Consider the following 19,848-nt stretch of genomic DNA (forward strand, 5'->3'; position numbering starts at 1 on the left):
TGTATTTCCTTTATAACAGACAACACGCTATGCAACATACAAATGAGGTCGCCAAGCTAATCAAGAACCTTGATTGCAGTAAAGCAACTGACCCTGACAGCATTCCAATTAGAGTGTTAAAAAAGCTTCAACCAGAGCTTGCTCACATACGTACAAAACTGTTTAAGCGTTGCCTTAACATGTGCTTTCACACACCCTGGAAAACCTCATCAGTATGCCCTGTATTTAAGAATTCAGCTGATAAGTCATCTCCCTCTCGGTACAACCCAGTAAGTCTCCTGTGTGTCATGAGTAAGCTGCTGGAATCCATATTAAATAGAGAAGTAGTCAACCTTATCAGCAGAAATAACCTTCTTAGTGACACGCAATATGTTTTCTGTTCTATTAGACCTACAGCAGATGTGCTAAAGGTTATATCTCATAGGATTAGTGAATCTCATGACAAAGACTTCATTTCTAGGGGAATTGCTCTTCGGTAAGGTATGGCATAAGGGCATACGTCACAAAATTTCCAGCTATGGTATCACTGGAAATATTTACTCAAGTATTAAATCGTTTCTCTCTGATAGGCTCATAAGAATAGTGGTTGATGGGCAGAAATCAGAGGCCCACAGTATTAATGCTGAGTCCCTCAGGGATCTATCCTGGACCTAAGTCTCTTCCTAATCTATTTCAATGATATCCCAAAACACATACTTAAATCATTCGTTGACATCTATGCTGATGACACGATCATCGATGGCAACACATCAAAGGCCGTTAATGACAAAGTTCTTTTTGAATTTCTCTCCTCTGAACTTGAGCAAGTGGTACAGTGGGGGAAGAGGTCGTTGGTTATTTTAATGCATCTAAAACCAAGCTTCTATCTTTAAATCATGAACGCTCTGATCCCCATCAGGCATCAATTGAAATGGATGGCTCTCGTCTTGGGGAGACTTCATGTTTTGACAAGCTTTTGATTTGACCTTTACCCCTGATCTGAAGTGGAACACATACATCAAGTCTGTTGCCACAGTCGCTGCGAAAATGACGGGGTCCTTCTACCGCTCCAGAAGATATTCCAGTACTCATGCAATTCTAGGCAGGAGCTGCTAGAAGCAGCCTACCCTGCCTTAATAGAGTATAAAATTTTCGTTGCTTAGTGGGGGATGCCCTTTTCCCTTCCATGTCACCTCTCTCCCGCAAAAGAGACGTTTCAAGCCTGTCTTTGTTTTATCGTTATTTCCATGGGAAGTGCTCGTCTGAGCTCCAATCCCTGTCCCCCCTCGCCAATCATTTACAATAAACACCAGTCTTTCTTAAACCACTGTCAATACTTTTCCCTACTCTTTATCTGTGCTTAAATCCAAACGTAGATTCCATGAACAGAGCTTGTTTCTCAGAAGTGCACGACTGTGGAACTCTCTTCCGTTTGCCTGTTAAAATAGAATTAATAAAAACGAAAGAAACTCTAAATAACTCGAATCAATAAAATTAATATATAAAATAACAAGAATAAACATTTAAAAAATAACTTAAACCTAAACGGTTATTTTTCCGCCTTAGCCTCGATTTTTCGCGTTCTACCTCAACATTTTTCCCTCTTTTACACCATTTTATTCTACTTTTTTACGTTTGTTCGCTGTTTTGCTTTGTATTAGTTCTTCCAATTTTTTTTAAATGACAGAAATACAAATATTTTAATACCAAAAATTCAAACAAAATAACCAATATAAAAAATAAAAAAACAAAGGAAATGGTAACTTACATGCATTAAAAGACTAATGATTAAAATAACATAAAGTAAAAATATCCATAATAAAAGAATTAACAAAAGAATACATTAACAACATACATAAAAAATTAAAAAAATATTTAAAATAACATAAACTAATACAAACAAATATTTTTAAAAAGCACGAATTAAAACAAAATGGATATATTCAATTACAATTATGAAACCGAAACTATGCATTAAAAAAAATAAATTAAAATAAAATATTTTAAATCATATAAATAAAAACAAAAATTATTTTAAAAAACATAAAAGGAAAGAAACATATTAAATAAGATGAATTAAGACACATTAAATAACATAAATTATTTTATTTACATGAATTAAAACAAAACTAATAATTACAATAACATAAACTAAAACAAAAAATATTAAAAATCATCAATAAAAACAAAATAAGTATATAAAGTCACATAAATTAATACAAAACAAGTATTTATGACCATAAATTATCATGACACAACTACATGAATAGCATAGGTCAAAACAAAACAAATATTTTAAATTACATGAAAATAACATTAATAAATGAACAAATATATATTAACACGAATGAAAACATTACAAATATATAGAAATCCTGGATGTAAAAAATAAAATACAAAAAATACCATGAATAAACAAGACAAATGTATTAATTACATAATTAAAACAAAAATTTATTTTTTTAAATATGAATTAAAATCAAACCTATATATCATTACTAAAAATTAAAACAAAGCATATATTTTAAAAACATAAAAACAAAACAAGTATATCAAATAATATGAATAAAATAAACAGAAATATTGTAAAAATGAAAATGAAAATAAAAATAATTAAGATGAAACTATTTTAAATTACACGAATTAAAACACATATGTGGCCAGTAACTTATATTAAAACTAATCAAATATGTTAAATAACATAGATTAAAAGAAAAGTTTTAGCAATGTTTGGTATATTTCACATTTGCAGTAGCGTAGCAAGGCTGTATCAAAAGAGGAAAGATGGTGGGAGAGGATTGAAAAGTGTAAAAGATTGTGTTAAAACCGAGGAGATGTCGTTGAAGGAGCATGTGGTTAGAAGTGGGGAGTGGATGCTTAAGGTTGTGGCCAATGAAGTGGAAGTATGTGAGATCAAGGCTGATTATGTGAAACGTATGGATAGAGAAAGGGCATAGAAACTGGCTAGGAAGAAAATGCATGGAAGGTTCTTCCAGGATATAGCAGAAGTGGCTGATGAAAGATCATGGCAATGGCTTAGAGCTGGGTGTCTTGCTAAGAGTACTGAAGCTTTTGTTTTGCAGTACAAGATCAGGCATTAGGAATACGATTGTTCAAAAAAGTCGTTCTAGGAGAGGAAATTGCTGCAGAATGGCGAATTTGTGGTAAGACCCCAGAGTAAATTGCGCACCTTGCATCAGGGTATAGTGGACTGGCCCAGAGAGAGTACCGACACGATCGCATGGGACTCCGGATATATTGGGAGGTGTGTAAGAGGGTTGGGGTGAAGTGTGCTGGAAAATGGTTTGAGGAGGTGCCTGATGAAGTGAGAACAAGTGAGAATGGCAAAGTAGAGGTATGGTGGTATAAAAGTGTCATAACGACCAAGCAATTGGAACATAATCGAACGGATTTGGTCGTCATTGACAAGGTTAAAAAAAAACTGGCAGATTGTAGACTTTTCAGTACCTTGGGAAAGGAATGTGAGAGAGAAAGAGAATGAGAAGTGGAGCAATTATGCTCCATTAGCCTTGGAGATAAGGTGTATACACGGGGTTAAAACACAAATAATCCCGGTCGTAGTTGGTAAAGTAGGAGTAGTATCAAGTCGTCTGGAAGGGCAATTGAAAAAACTACAAATCATCGATGTTTTAGGTGACCTTCAACCCTCTGCAATTATAGGTACCACCAACATCCTTAGGAAAACCCTTGATCTTTGAAGCTTCTGGTTTGATGCCAGGATTAATGGAAATCCTCTGGAAATGAATCCCATCCCTTTCCAGAGAGACGTTCATAAACGAAATCAGAATTATTATTATTATTATTATTATTATTATTATTATTATTATTATTATTATTATTATTATTATCATTATCGTTATTATTATTATCATTATAGTTATTCTTCTTCTTATTATTATTATTATCATTATCATTATCGTAATTATTATTATCATTATAGTTATTCTTCTTCTTCTTATTATTATTATTATTATCATTATAGTTATTCTTCTTCTTATTATTATTATTATTATTATCATTATGGTTATTCTTCTTCTTCTTCTTCTTCTTATTATTATTATTATTATTATTATTATTATTAAAATGTGTTAATACGTATTTTAAGTTGTTTTCATTTTATTAGCATCCACCATTGTACATGAATAGGTAATTTATTTAAGAAAAGGAAAAGAACAGTAAACATGTTCAACACTTATTATAAGTGAAAAGAATCAAATTGAAATTCCGTACTGAAAAGCAATTTACAATTCTTTTGTCTGTCTTATATTTCCCACCTTTTTTTGGAAAGCGAAACAGACTCACTCCTACCGCTTGTTATTATTATTATTATTATTATTATTATTATTATTATTATTATTATTATTATTATTGCAACTAATACTACTATAATCTGTAGATTAAATTCCACGCGCTCTAAACGTTTGCAAGCGTCAATTTATGCGACAAGAATAAAGTAAATTTTGTGCAATTATTACGAACAATAAAAAACGAACCAATTCGCTTTTCAAGATGGGAGAATAATGAGAACTAGAAAAATCGGCTATTTCGGTGTTGCTTTGTTATAAACTTTTCTCATCTGTGATATTCGTCTATATTTTGTACGATGACACAATACTTCAGTGAAGAACGATGAATGGAGGATTTCAATTGTGTAAAATCGCGGTGACGTATAGAAAAATGTTCTGTGACGTGGTTAAAGGAAAGCAGGAATAAAGCAGAAGAATATCAATGCAAGAAAAGTAATTTGGAAATGCGATTTATATCTACTACTGATGGAAATTTATATCGGTCTCTTTAAATCTATCAACCAACATTATTCCATGTCTAGATTCGCTATTATATAATAGATTGATAAAAGTCACTTGGTGTATGTCTCTCTAAAACCGGGCAAATAGTATTGCTTCTGTTAAAATGTTGTTGATTTATAATGAGAGTAGATATTTGTTTGGTGTCCACCGTACCAAAATGCGACACAAGGTCGGAAGTTGGAGAATAGGCAAGCTCCCCTAAAGGAGGATCATTTTTGCCTCAACAAAAATTGTCTAGGCATCCCCGTGGGCATTTCCTCAGGCGACAAGCAATAAATTTTCCCAACCCGAAAGCCGAGTAGTAAGGCCTGGGAGTGTGGACGTCGTGGGTAATAGCCAAGCGGTGTACATCAGTCCATCAGGCTGAGTGTTAAGAACGGATCCTTTGCGAGTGCACTAACCAGTCTCCAAGCCGCCGAAGAAGCAAGCAGAGCATCTCTACTTATAATGAGGGTATGACTTTATTGATTTCGACGATCGTTTTTATAACCACAGTTATAACAATCAACCAGACAGAAGCTTCAAAAGATATTATAAAAATGTCAAATTTTAGATTCAATCAGTCTCGAAACGACTGAATCGAGACTGCATTGATTCTACGCCGCCATCTTTGTTAATAGGAATTACTTAACAATCGGAATCGTAACTGTATTGGTTCCTCGCCGATTTGATTTACTACCGCCATCTTTGTTCGACACTTAACAGCTTCTATATATTAAGTCGATAGTGTATCATACATTGATAATATAGATTTAATATACATCTTTGTAAATCCCTCAAAATACTATTACTCCTATATCTTCAGTATATATGTTGTTATTTGGTGTTATAAACTAACTAAATACTAACTTATCAATTTAATTATTCGAACATTTTCTCTATCATATGGCTGATCACATCAATGTATCTAATATTATCGTACGTTTTATTTAACTGTGAATCATTTGTAAGCAATAGTAACCTTCAATAACGTTAGTTAATCACTTCCAAAGGGATCTGGGAAACATTAGAAGAGATGGCATTATTGTTGGCAATTATAATTAACACTAAATTCAAATATGCAATTTCAATCTCCTTTTCATAAAAACATAAAAACCGTTAGAGTGTGAAAGTATATAAGACATTACGCCCTAACATAAACGTACTCTAAAGTACATAATAACCATCTATCGTGCCCATGAGTGTATAGATGAAACATACTTGCTTCATTTATCAATAATTAATATCAGGTTCTACTCTTTTCTTACAGTTTCTCCCTCATTTTGTCTTTTTCTTTCTATATCCATACATATAAATAAATATATATGTATATATAAATACATATATATATATAAATATATACATGTATATATATACTTATATATGTATGTATATATATATAAAATTATTTATATATATACATACATATATAAAATCATACACACACACATATATATGTGTATTCATACACAGCGTATATAATCATGTACGCACATGTGTGTATATATGTAGTCATACACACAAGCACACAGACACACACACAAAAGCACCCACACGCACACACACATACACACACATATGTATATATATATATGTATATATATATATATACATATAAATATTATATATATATATATATATAAAAGTGAACGTGTCTGTCTGTCTGTCTGTGTACATTTCCCTACGCAATAACTCTGTCAATTTTTAGTCTATAGACTCGAAATTTGAAATACCGGGTACTGAGATTTGGGAAAATCGATGTGACGGGTGTCAGCCAGAAATTTGGATGTTAAGGGGTCAAATTTCAACGATTTGACCTTTAAGAACTCTACCAAACTCCTCCGACAATTTTGGGTCTAGACACTTGAAATTTTAGATATAGGTTCCTTGAACCTGGATCTAATTTAATAAAGTGATTTGAGCCCGAAACTATAAATTTTAAGGGGTCATAAGTGGGGTCAAATTAAAAAAAAAATTACTCTTTTTTTTTTTTGCTCAGCATACACCTCCAAACATCCGGGCAACGCCGGGCTGAAATGCTAGTATATATATATATATATATATATATATATATATATATATATATATATATATATATATATATATATATATAAACATACGATGTGCATTAAATAAATTTCCAAACTTTTATCGTATGGGCATTTTATTGATAATACACACATAAACGGCAGCCTCTAACATTTTCATTGGGCTTACGATATAAGGAGAACTTACAAGGAGAAAGGTATGGACGATAGGGCGGGTGAGGAACTTGCTTTATGCCCATCTTGGTAAAACGACTGATCTTATCAGAGCAGTTTTGGAACAAACTTCATGCAAATCTACTGCATCTTCAGTTTCTCGCCAATAAATGTGTGTACAGTTTCTACATTTACGTTAAACTGTGCACTTATTTTCTCTACAGGCACATGACGTTCCTTATATACGAAATTCATTATTTAGCCAATGAACTCTGGTGTTCTAACTTTCTTAATCTACTCACACCTCTCATCATCGTTTACAGCCAGCTTGTCTACCTTGAACGGGTGCTATCTTCATGCAAGATAGCCCAAAAGCGGCGTGACGCATTGAATAGGTTTCTCTGCCATGTTTCCCAGGTTAAAGCATAATTTTATTGCATATCGTGTCCTCATGTCTAGATTGTATTTTTTTAAATTCATCAGCTGTGACCATCAGGCTTTGGTAGGGTTTATTCAACTTCATGTTATAACTGCTGCTTTAAACCTGAAATCATAAAAATCGGTCAATCATAAGATGTATAGCAATAACATACTGAATTTGCAAGTGTATATGACAATTGTATCTACTTGCACAAAAACTGGAAACTTATTGAAGACACCTAGCATATTTAAACCATATCTGTATATACACTAATAATATTTGCATATATATATATATATATATATATATATATATATATACTTGTTTATTGTTATATAAACATGCTCACATCCCGCTGCTACAAATAGCCACTTGTTTCAATCAAACAACAGATATCATCAGGCAGCGACTTGACTATTCAAAAGTTCAATGAATAAGCTAAGTTCAATGAAAGTCACAAAGCGCCTTGACCTGGAAAAAACTTAATATATATATATATATATATATATATATATATATATATATATATATACACACACACACACACACACACACACACATATATATATATATATATATATATATATATATATATATATATATATATATATATATATATATTAGCAAAAATACCCGTCGTTGACTGGGTTCAAAAACAGCCTACGGAAAATGGACTCTGATTTATGAAAGTATGATAGGTTATGAAAAGGAAGGGTTGTAAAAAGATAGCTTCGAATTTTGGGGTATCAAAACCAAAGCAAAATATGATGAAAGTAAAAATAGATAAACACCATGATTTATTAGACCATACCTGTTCACACTGAAAAACTTATCACAATATTCTCTGGATCTATATTAAAAAACCTTGTTAAACTTTGTGACATATTTTCATTCTATGGAGGTCAGGCGTGAACGAACACTCCATAATTTTATTATACCATATTTCTTCAAACTGAAACATAATTATCAAAGTATATTTACGCAGATAGATATGAAAAGTATTAATTAAACTTTGTGCCTATCCCCATTCTATGGAGGCCAGGCGCGAACGCATACCCCACAATTTTAATACACCATCCCTTTTTAAGTTAAAACATACTTATAAAATATTCTTATGTACATCAATATCAAAAACCGTTGTAAACGTTTTTTTTTAATTTTAAAATTTTTTATTTCCACACTTTGTGGCCCAGGCGCGAATGCAGACCTCGCTATTTTTATGAACCACCGTTCTGCCAGATCAAACATACACATTGCTGTGTCTCGATACATCTTCTATCATTATATGTAGTCAGGATTTTTTTTTAAAAGTCAACCATATAGGAGCCTATTTGTGGCCAGACACACACACACACATTCAGCTTTATATGATAATATATATATATATATATATATATATATATATATATTGTTTCATTTTTCTTCAATCGAATTCTCAGAAATAAAGTGCTCTTTTCTTGCAGGTAACAGTTAATCCCTATACGAAATTACACATGTTGTTGGTTGGTTGTTTTTGGTTTACGGCATATCAACCATTTTCAGATTATTTAATGCGGAATCCAGTGATTTTGAAAAAAATTTTAACAAAATATATTTGTTTTCTTTTGTTTATTTTTTTTCAAATCGGTTTCTAATTAACACATAGTTGGGACCGTAACAGGTACTACCACTCCGGTTTAGAGTGGACCTGGAAGCAATTGCAATTAAGGGGTTGCTCAACACTCCCCAAAGCCCGCAAGCTCCTGCCTCACCATCGGATATATTTTAAGGTCATACTCAGGGCCAAATTACACATTTATATGAGTGTTCCATTAAATTTCTTTAACTATAAAATTTTGCGTAAAAATGGAACAGTAATTATCCTCTAACTGTGATTTAGTTTGGTGGACTTTCAAAATTAGCGCTGTTACCATAATCAGCATTGCTTAGAGAAGGTGGAACATACTTTCTGATAGAATCTGATTTGTGTTAGGAATACTATATTATTTCTGTAATGTATAAAACGAAGTCAAGATTTCCCGACTCTCAAAAGACATGATAGAGAAATAAATACTAGCGCTTCACATTTATTTAAAATACTCATTCCACCTGTCAATAGGTAATGTGTGTAGTGTGGTTATTTATAATCGATTTGATTAAATTTACTAAATACCTACCATTATTCTGAGTAGAATAGCTTTCCCAAACAAGTCATTGTTTGAGGTGGTAGCAAGATATTTTCTCCACCATTGATATGTCCTCCTTTATTCTAGTTAACACCAATATTTCATAGGGTCCAGTCATTACACGCCTCTATGATTAATTCGTTTTATCGTTTCGTATTATGAAAATAATAGACGTTCCATGTCGTTTCCGTTATTCGTCTTTAACCTCTTTGATTTGCTACTCAGATTCGTTTCACGGTTTAAAAAAGTTGCATTTTCTAACACGTTTCGAACGATTAAGCTAAATTTCAATATAACTTCGACAAAAAACATAGAAACCTTTGCTTATCACACATAGCAATACAATGCAGACTTTCAGTCTCTTCACTGCGAACAATACAGACAGAGCTATAAGTTACTTTTATAGAGACACTATAAAACTGTTGATTTTCGCCGAGTAAATCACTTTCTTTAACGCCGGTAAGTACATAAAGAAATTGGTTTTAACTAGCCTACAAATAGTTTCCTTGAGCGTCACCAACAAGCCATGTTTAACTCATTTCAGTCTTTTATCCTTCGTCATGAGTTTCTTTTTGTCTTCGGTTTGATCTTCGTCGCCATAGTCTTCTTTTCATTATTCGTCTTTTTTTAAGAACAGTCACTGACTTCGGTGACTTAATAACGCTTGCAAAAATGACATACATACAAAGCAAGACGAATAGAGCAAGGTTGTCCGATTTTCATGTTTTCGACTTTCTTCTGAACTCTTCTTCTGCTTCTTCGCCTTCTTCTGTTGTGAACGTGTTTACAGTACAACAAATAGATTATATAAAGAGATTTTCAGAACTATAACTTTATTGTCAACATTTATTTAAAATTCCTTACATATTTTCCTAAAAACATGACATCAAAACAGTAAAATGCTGAAAACAAATTGCATAAATTAATTCTGATATCAATCATGTAATATAAACTAGATGTTCAGATCGATTATTGACAGGTTTCCACATTTATGCATAGAACGTAATTGTGCGTATTATTAAAGATAAAAAAAACAAATGCTAATTTCTTTAAGTCTAAAATTAGTTTAACAAATTGTTCGCAATAAATGTATTGTTATTATAAAAAATAAAGCCAAAAATCAATAAATTTATCTATTTTATTATTTGCAAAACTCCATCCGAAATGAGTATATATGTGTAATAATCAATACATTCATATACTTAAATACTATACGTAAATAATATACGTAAATACTATGCGTTAATACTATACGTAAATACTATACGTAAATACTATATATACGTAGAGTTTATAATGAAAAATAAATAATCGGAACTTTGACAACAATTTGTCTATTACGATATACCCGGCTGTTTTATGTTAATGCATATAAGAATCAGTTAAATTCTGGATTGTCTTCATAATATCATCAATTTACAAATTGGTAATGTGCAGAATACGAACCGTGCTGAAATAATCACGTATTTTTTATAAATCCAGGCTTAACACGAAGGCACCTATCAATGTAATCGACAATAACTTTCGTATCCACTCTATTTTTTACTTAATCATCATACGGAAAATATAATACAGGTGCTATTCTTTTTTTATAGAGGAGTGACCACTTATCAAAGCCCGGAGGCTACTCGATGATAAAGGAAGTTTTGTAAATTGGATTATTTAAGATGACGGATCATCAAGAATTTGTTTACATAGGACTTGAAGACAACCAAATTATAGTCAGCTGTAAAACAGGAAAACGGAAGACAGTTCCACCGGCGTGAAGTTCTAAGAAAGAAACGCTGTTCATGGAATTTACGTTTCGGTATAGGCACAGATAAAGAGTGGGAACAATTATTGACAGTGGTTTAAGTTAGACGAGTGTTTTTCGTGAACGCTTGGTGAGGGGGAACCATAGATGGGATTTCGGACGAGCACTTTCCATGGAAATAAAGATTAAGCAGAGACAGGCTCCTAACGTCTCTTCTGCGGGAAAGAGTTTGCAGGGAAGAGAAAAGGGCATCCCCCACTAACCTACGATGTCTATTTTTAACTCTGTCAAGACAGAATAAGCTGCTTCTAGCAGCTCCTGCCCAGATGTGGCAACAGTACTCCATCATTGGACAGTACGTCCTATTCAGCAAAAGTTAAAAAAAAACATATTAGGATGCAATACCTACACAACCCCAGCAAATCAGTATTGAATAGAACGAAGAATATGGTATCCTTTGCTTTACACAGAATTCGAACATAAAACACATCGGCCATAGCCGCCATTTACCGACATTTAACGACAATGATAGAAAGTTGTTACGACCGGCAGTGATTACAATTTAAAAAAAACTACATTGTAAATATATCGCATTGAACAAGAACGAAAGTCATGCAAACAATAGAATTAAAAAAAAAAACGGTTAAAATCAGCGATTAATTTCTGATATTCGGCACACAATATATTGATATTATGCCCACAGCTTGAACAAAATCATAAGATAATTGAAGAGAAGTCTACAGTGCGTGCGTACTTCTGTATTATTTTTTGTTAAATCAATCACCAAGAGAAAATTTGGAGATAAAGTCTAATCTTTGAGGAATATATAAATAATTTTGCTTATTCTTTTTTATTTCATCTCTACTCGGAACTTGTAAAGTAGTTATCTACACAACCAATACAGATTACGCTACACCCAACAAATAGTAAGAAAGAAAAAAGAAAAAAAAAGCATTTTTCCGTAGCAACACTAATAACAGTTTACTAAAATTGCTTAATCCGTCACAAAAATAGCAGCAATTTATTCCAGTTACCATCCTCGGCAACAGAGGCCGACCTCTTCATCATCCCTCAGTGAATTAGTATATCGTCATGCCCAATCAAAACGTTTGAAATTGTGTGCATTGCTCATCTTCATCCTCGCGGATTATTTAGGCCACCAACGCCAGTATCTCGCCTCCCGTCGCCGCCGTTGTGCATTCATCCCAATTATGAGATCAGACACTATAACCCCACCCCTATGTACTCCTCCCGTCCGCAGTGCATTGGCTATCAGTACTACGACGAGAACACCCACATTATTAAATCATTCACCCTTGCTGATCATTTTTGTATTATGGCGATTTATACGGATATTAGTTTAATATTTGCAAAGATCGTTTGAAATCTGAAATATTGAGAATCAGTATTTATGTTAGAGTACAGTGTGTTCGTAAAGTATTAATGCATAGCACAAATGGAGTTCTTTTTATATAAGAAATACCATGATAGGTAATATTTAAAACTGATTTTTTTTTTTTTGCTTTCACAGATGTGGAATAGATACTCATTCACGCACCCATGGTCGTCTTTAGTTTTATGTGCTGGGAGAAAACACTAGACGACAATATGCAAGATAACAGTTCGTAATAAAACCATAAAATGCAGGAAATTTATAACAAATAACTGGAACTAAACACCAGAAAATTTACTTTTGGATTTCTAATTTCATGCAAGATAGCCCAAAAGCAGTCTGAAGCATTCCATGTGTTTCTCTGCCATTTTTCCAAAGTTAAAGCACAAAATTACTGCATATCGTACTCCTAAAGTGTCCTCACGTCTAGATTGCATTTTTGAAATTCATCAGCTGTGATAATCAGGCTTTCGTGGGGTGTATTCCAATTCTTGCTGTAGCTATTCATCTAAACCTGAACTCATAAAAATTGGTCAGTCATCTCATAAGATGTATATAGCTATATCATACTGAATTTGCAAGAGTATATGACAATTGTATATACCTGTACAAAAACATCTGGAAATTTATTGAAGGCAGCTAACATATTTAAATCACATGTGTATATACATTAATCATATATATATATATATATATATATATATATATATATATATATATATATATATACATATACTAGCAAAAGTGCCCGTCGTTGACTGGGTTCAAAAACAGCCTGAAGAAAATGGACTCTCATTTAAGAAAGTATGATAGGTTATGAAAAGGAAGGGTTGTAAAGAGATAGCTTCGAATTTGAGAGTATCAAAACCAAAGTAAAATATGATGAAAGTAAAAATAAAATAGATAAACCCCATAATTTATTATACAAACAATATCTGTTCACACTGAAACACTTATCTCAATATTCTGTGGATCTATATAAAAAAAAATAAACTTGTTAAACTTTGTAACATATTTCCATTCTATGGAGGTCAGGCGCGAACGAACACCCCATACTTTTATTATACCATATTTCTTCAAACTGAGACATAATTATCAAATTATACTTACGCAGATAGATATGAAAAATCTTTATTAAAGTGTATGCCTATTTCCATTCTATGGAGGCCAGGCGCGAACGCAGACCCCACAATTTTATTATACTATCCCCCATTTAATTAAAATATACTTATCAAATTATTATTATTATTAGTATGTACATCTCTATCAAAAACACTTGTATACGTTTTTTTCTTTATTTTCAATTTTTTTATTTCCATACTTTGTGAACTAGGCGCGAACGCAGACCCCACAATTTTAATGAACCACCGTTCTGCCAGATCAAACATATCCATTCCTGTGTCTCGATACATCTTCTATCATTATATACGATCAGTTTTCTATAATAGTCAATCAAATAGGAGCCTATTCCTGACCAGACACACACACAGACATTCAGCTTTTATATAACGCTAAACGACAATATACAAAATAGTATAATAGTTAATAATAATAACTATAAAATGCCGGAAATATATTACGAATAACTGGTACTAAACACCAGAAAATTTACTTTTGGATTTCTAACTATTATTTCTAACTATTATTTCTAAGTATTATTTCCTGACGTCATTAGCGATTGATTAACAAAGCGCGTATGGCGGCGATATGCAAATACCAAGCCGCGTGTCAAATGACGTCACGATAAGGAAATGAAAAAATATAAAAGGAAGAGAGAGCACGCGAGAGAAGACGATTAGGTTAGTAACGTAGGTGATATCACGTTAGGTGATATCTTGCCATTCGTGAGAACACACCAGTAGCGAGGGAATGAGGAAATAAATATAGTTATTGCATAAAGAAACTGCTACAATGTGTTGGATCTACGTGTGCAGTGTTACAATTTTAAGATTTTTATGTAAAAATCTGCTATCGTCATTTTTAATTTTCCGACATGATGGTTCAGTTTTTGAGTGTAATTTGCTAATTTTTAATTTAATTAAAGTTAAATAGAAAAGCGTTAAAACTGTAAGTTCGAGTTTCGTTACCAGTCGGACTTGGATAAAATGTTTATTATTATTATTATTATTATTATTATTATTTTTTTTTTTTTTTTTTTTTTTTGTTATTGTTATTATTATTGTTATTAGTATCATTGTTATTGTTATTATTGTTATTATTATTATTGTTATTATTATTTTTATTATTATTATTATTATTATTATTATTATTATTATTATTATTATTATTATTGGCTCACATGGAGCTTTAGCACAATTCAACAAACGACCTGATTGGAGACCTGTTGTGTTCTCTGGAAGCTGAGTGACAACAAGTCTCCCCAGGCGTCCAGCTCTCTTCTCCTCCTTCGATAGCATTTGCAAATAAATTTGCATTATCGCAACAGCCGTTTAGCATTGATTTCTCGCTGGCAGTGGCCATTGGTTTATACTCGAATTTGAGTGGCACTAAGACTCCCTACGATCTAAGTTCTCTTCACACTTGTCCAGCGTAGGTCTGGTCAGTGATCCCTCCTCGTTTTTTCCATCCTCCTTGAATCTTCTTGGCTCTTTGGTATCACTTTTGTATTTGGGGAACGGTGATGAAACAATGGGGGGATGCATGAGGGGGGTGTAGAGCATGTAGTTCTGCAGCTTCGGCATTCTTCATTCCCTGTAACGCTTCTTCGTTATATTGTCTTGTGTTATTCTCCGTATTCAAGCCGTTTTGCCTTATCGTTAGGCGAATTTTTGTAGCAATTCCTCTGATTCCAATTTCTGCCATTCTTTTTTCCAGGTTTTTTGGAATTGTTCCTAGTGCTCCTACTATTATCGGTACTATTTTGATTTTCTTCATCATCAAAATCCCTTTTAACTCTCTGGCTAGTTCTGTGTATTTGTTTCGTGTCTCCTTTTCTTTCATACTCAACCTGTGGTCAGCTGGGACAGCAAAGTCTACGATTATTATTATCATTATTATTATTATTATTATCATTATTATTATTATTATTATTATTATTATTGTTGTTGTTGTTGCTATCATTATTGTTATTAGTAGTAGTGGTATCCTTCTTCTTATTATTAATAGTAGTAGTAGTAGTAGTCTTATTTTTTAAACAAAAACAACTATAATTAATTGTAAAAACAAATATTATTTTTTAAGAGTTTGGTAACAAATTGAAATAGCCACTCCAAGAATAGATTTTTTGCAAAATTTTACGGAAAATAATGTGTTAAATGTAAAATGATGTGTTAAAGGTAAAATAATGTGTTAAAGGTAAAATAATGTGGCAGGCAAAACCTCTTGTGGACACGCCATTACATATTCCGCTTCAAAAAATGACATGTAAGTAATGTTCTATTCCTGTGTCGGAAAAATGTATGAGTAAATATTCTTGGTATCAAATGACCCGTTGAAATGTCGGATTTTTACTCATAAACAAAAAAAACATGGTTTTATTTTTAATGCAATTATACAAATTAAACTCTGTATTTATTTTTTTGTTTGAATTGAATATTTTTGCAAAGTTTTGCGACGCGAAAAAATCGCATGTGACTCTGATATTCATTTTCTGCATACTCGAACACTTGTAACAGTCTTCATCGAATTGGAAAGAAAGTAAAAATGCACCCTAACACCGTTTTTTATACGGCAATACTCACCGGTCACGTGAGAGAGATGGTGTTACATTTAGTAGAACGTTATAATTGAAAACTAATCCCGGATAATAAGTTTAAAAAAAGTATTCTTTTTTTTTTCATTTTATCTGAAAAAACAAAACAAAACAACGTGGTGTGTCTAAAAGTTTTTCAATAAAAATTTTTAATTTTTTTAATCAATTTTTTTTTAGCTTTCATAGGTTCATTGTTTTAAATTCGTTGTTTTATTTTACTTTTTTGTTCCTTTTATTTATGTGTTTTAAAACTGTTTCTACTACCGTGGAATTTCCACAAGTTCTGCTCATGGAAATTCCAAGGTATTATTATTATTATTATTATTATTATTATTATTATTATTATTATTATTATTATTATTATTATTGTTATTATTATTATTATTATTATTATTGTTATTATTATTATTATTATTATTATTATTGTTATTATTATTATTATTATTATTATTATTATTATTATTATTATTATTATTATTATTATTGTTATTATTATTATTATTATTATTATTATTGTTATTATTATCATCATCATCATTATTATTATTATTATTATTATTATTATTATTATTATTATTATCATTATTATTATTATTATTATTATTATTATTATTATTATTATTATTATTATTATTATTATTATTGTTATTATTATTATTATTATTATTATTATTATTATTATTGTTATTATTATTATTATTATTATTATTATTGTTATTATTATCATCATCATCATTATTATTATTATTATTATTATTATTATCATTATTATTATTATTATTATTATTATTATTATTATTATCATCATTATTATTATTATTATTATTATTATTATTATTATCATCATCATCATTATTATTATTATTATTATTATTATTATCATCATCATCATTATTATTATTATTATTATTATTATTATTATCATTATTATCATTATTATTATTATTATTATTGTCATCATTATTATTGTTATTATAATTATTATTTTTGTTATTATTATTATTAGCAGTAGTAGTAGCGGTATATTATTATTATTATTATTATTATTATTATTATTATTATTATTATTATTATTATTATTATTATTATTATCCTAATTATTGAAATTCGGTCGGCATCTTGGAAAGTGATTTTTACGAGAGAATAACCGTACTAGTAGGTAATCTATAGATGATAAATAATATAAAAGTATCTAATAAAAATTATAGAGCTAGAAGAGTACAGAATGTAGAAGAGTATAGAATGTAGCGTAAGATAACAGTTACATATATGTTTATATCTACCAGGCATGTTGTTACTGTGTGAGTTCGTTCTTTACGGACTCTGATAAGGATGGGTCGATTTATTCGAACTTTCATAAAAATGAACTTAATGTATGAGAGTGACCTGAAATAGGTTTTGTATCGGAATTGCCCGAGAAGTATTGAAAATCGATTATAGAATAGATCCGATTAGAGAATGAATCGTCAGATTTTGACTAAAGTTAACACTCTTAAACAGCTTAACATCTAATGTCTTTTTAGAAGCATGGCTTTAAGAGATAGTTTACTTAATTTTCCCCTTAAGGTTTTTCTTATGGTTCTGATGATACAATATAATTATATATGAATCTTATTCCTAATATTTCAATTAATATACTTATGCGTATATATATATATATATATATATATATATATATACAATACACACATATATATATGGATATATACAATATACACATATATATATACAATATACATATATATACATATATACAATATACATATATATATACATATGTATGCATATATATATACAATTTATATATATATATATATATACATATATGATCTTAAGTTATTGCTTTCTAGAGGTTAACTAAAGAATAAAGTTTGACAAGGTAAATAAAAGAATGCTCAATACCAAAGTAGAGCAGAGTATATTCTATATTAGTTTTTACATCATAATCCGCGCCCTTATTGAGTCTTATTTACATACAATCAAATCTTCTTTTTCACATTTGACGGAACCGTCTTCATATTAACTCTCTGTGACAAATAAGACCTGATATTTCCATTGTAGTCTTTGCGTTCATATAAGTAGTACTATCTGCAGAGATCTCTAGTTACTGGTAACTAGGTGCGCGAAACATGCTTATGACTGCGTACCAACATATTACTGCTTATGTAAAAATGAATAAAGAGTATATATATATATATATATATATATATATATATATATATATATATCGATGTGATTGGTTTTCGGCTAGAAATTTCGCGATTAATGGGTCAAACTTCAACAGTGTGATCTTTGAGAACTCTACCAAACTCCTCAGACAATTTACGGTCTAAACACGTGAAATTTTAGATATAGATTCATTGGACAGGAATATAAATTAATAACTTAATTTTAGCCCAAAACAATAAAGTTTAAGGGGTCATAATAGGGATCCATTTAAAAAAATGTACCACTTTATTTTTTTGCTCAACATACATCTCCAAATACCCGGGAAACACCGGGCACCTATGCTAGTATATATATATATATATATATATATATATATATATATATATATATATATATATGGATTTAGGCAAGCCTGTTCCACAGCAGACATCCTAACTGTAATCTCTGAACGTATGTACCATTCACTGGACAAAGCAGGGGAAGGTAGAGCGGTAGTTCTAGATATATCTAACGCTTTTGGCAGGGTATGGCATGAAGGGCTTCTCAGGAAAATCAGATCATCCCGCACCACTGAAAGAATACTTTACATAATTAAATCCTTCTTAGATAAGAGAAAAATCCAGGTTGCCCTCGACGGTCGTACATCTAAACAATATGATATAAATGCAGGAGTGCCTTAAGGGTCTATCCTTGGAACTCTATTATTCCTAATATTCATAAATGACATCTGCACCTCTATAAGGATATCATTCGCCCATCTATGGAGTATTGTTGTCATATTTGTGCTGGTGCATCTGCTACTTGTCTCTCGCTCCTAGACAAGGTTCAAAAGAGAGTCATCAACCCGATAGGTCCTGAACTGTCATGTAAGCTTCATGCTCAGTCTCATCGACGAAATGTTGCATCCCTCCTCCTGTTCTACAAATATTTTAACGGTGAATGCTCCGACGAACTGCAAGCACTCTTGCCCCCTCGACATAAATACACCTAACAAACTCGAAAAGCAGCTAAATCACACCCCTTCACAGTAGAGATCCCTAGATGTAAGAGAGTTTTCTACTCCAGTAGTTTGTTCCCCAGAACCCCTAGACTCTGGAATTCCCTTCCGGGTCCCTGCTTCCCTAGCTGTACTAACATGCAGAAGTTCAAGTGTAATGTGAACCGACATCTTGCTGCCCAACTCCCAACATAGTACTTCTGTAGCTTATGATAGTAGCTCCTACCTCAAAGTGGCAATGTGCCTTATT

The sequence above is a fragment of the Euprymna scolopes genome, chromosome 8 (genome assembly GCF_053919585.1).
Source record: "Euprymna scolopes isolate OS-2025 chromosome 8, ASM5391958v1, whole genome shotgun sequence".
In the NCBI taxonomy this organism is placed as follows: Eukaryota; Metazoa; Mollusca; class Cephalopoda; order Sepiida; family Sepiolidae; genus Euprymna; species Euprymna scolopes.